Raw genomic sequence first — 1,677 nt, 5'->3', positions numbered from 1 at the left:
AGGGGAATGCCAGGGCCAAAAGAATGGGAATGGGTGGGTAGGGGAGTAGGGGGAGGGTATGGGGGACTTTTGGGTTGGAAATGTAAATGAGGAAAATACCTAATTAAAAAAAAAGAAAAGTCACTTTCATAAATATAAATAATATAACTACAGAGATGGCTCAGGGATTCACTTCCAAGTCCCACGTGTGACTAACAATTCTCTAACTAATCCTAGATTTGAGACTTTAATGAGAAGAACCTGGCATATATTTAAGTAAGGCACCTAATCTACAATGTAAATTTTATGCTGGCTCTTAACTTGTTGGCTTGTCACAATGATCCATCAGGAAAATTTCAGAAGGAGAGCTGTGGAATTAAACACACAGGTGAGAGTCCACGATTCCAAAATATCCCAGAAGTTCAGAAGGAAGAATGATTACTTGGGTAACTATGGAGTATATGACATTTTAAACATCAACTACGTTGTTGCTGTCAAGTTGCTAGAAATCCTTTATAAAATGTTCGGTGATGCTTAGGATTCAGGTATCAAAACAGAAAGAGTTTCATATGTGGCATAAGGACCTGATTTCTTTAAGCATGGGAATCTTTATCTTTTCTAACCAAGTGTCAGTATTATACTCTTTCCCAAGAATGAAGAGTAAGTATACTGTGTGCCCACAGTTACATTATCTTAGGCTCTTAAAACATTAATAGCACGCAGACAGAATGATGTTCGAAAGGATTGGCTTTTGTGTTTTTGTGTGTGTTGCAATTACATGTGTTACAGTTCTCAGAGGTAGATGGTAGAACCTGGCTTGATTAACTTAAGTAGAGAGTAAGCTTTCACTATAAGTAGATCTAACAATTTTAGTTAGGATTTAGGTAAGATATCACCCTAAGTTATGGCACAGAATAAGAGCCGGGTTTTAATACTAGATTTTAGAATATATCAATAGACACTACAGTATGCTAGCACTAAATGTGTTCACAGCCACAATTGAATGTTGGAACTCGTTCTCAGCTGAATTTATCTTGTCAATGACCTCATTTCTGTGTTATCTTAACAGCAAGTCTGTAGAGTGTCTCTTACATAAAACCTGGACTACACACCTGCATTTTCTTGATGTACAAGGAAATTGGAAAGCAATTAGGTGGCATTGACACTTTCGAAAGATGAGATCACTGCTGCATCTCTCTAAAGATATTTAAAGTATAATTGATGCTGCCTCTCTGTCAGACACTGCTCTGGGAGGTTATTCTTACAATGTGAAACATTCACTAAACTAAAAGACATTCAGGCCATTGCATCAAATATGCAAACTTTATTCATGTTTCAGAGCACATTCCGAGAGGAGCTCTAAATAGAGATTGAATGGTTTTAGATTAATTTATGGTGTTCTTTCCTCTGCATGAAGATAAAGTAACTATTCTCCCTAGGTTGATCTACTTTGTCAACTAAGGACATTTTTCTACAAATTTATTCAATGAAAAATATTAGAAGTGTTTGATAAAGATATTTTATGATGAGAACAGGCTATGGGGAGTAGGGATATACTTTCTTTACTCACTTTTGAGAGAGCCAGTGAACTGCCTTCTAATTTTGTCCTTCAGGATGTTTAAATTTATTGTACCTTGCTGACCACAGAAAATTAGCAATGAGGAACAATTCCTGGAGGAACTTTATGTGTTGAAGACC

Source organism: Mus caroli, chromosome 16, assembly GCF_900094665.2.
Source record: "Mus caroli chromosome 16, CAROLI_EIJ_v1.1, whole genome shotgun sequence".
Taxonomy (NCBI): Eukaryota; Metazoa; Chordata; class Mammalia; order Rodentia; family Muridae; genus Mus; species Mus caroli.
Note: the sequence above shows the minus strand (reverse complement) of the source record.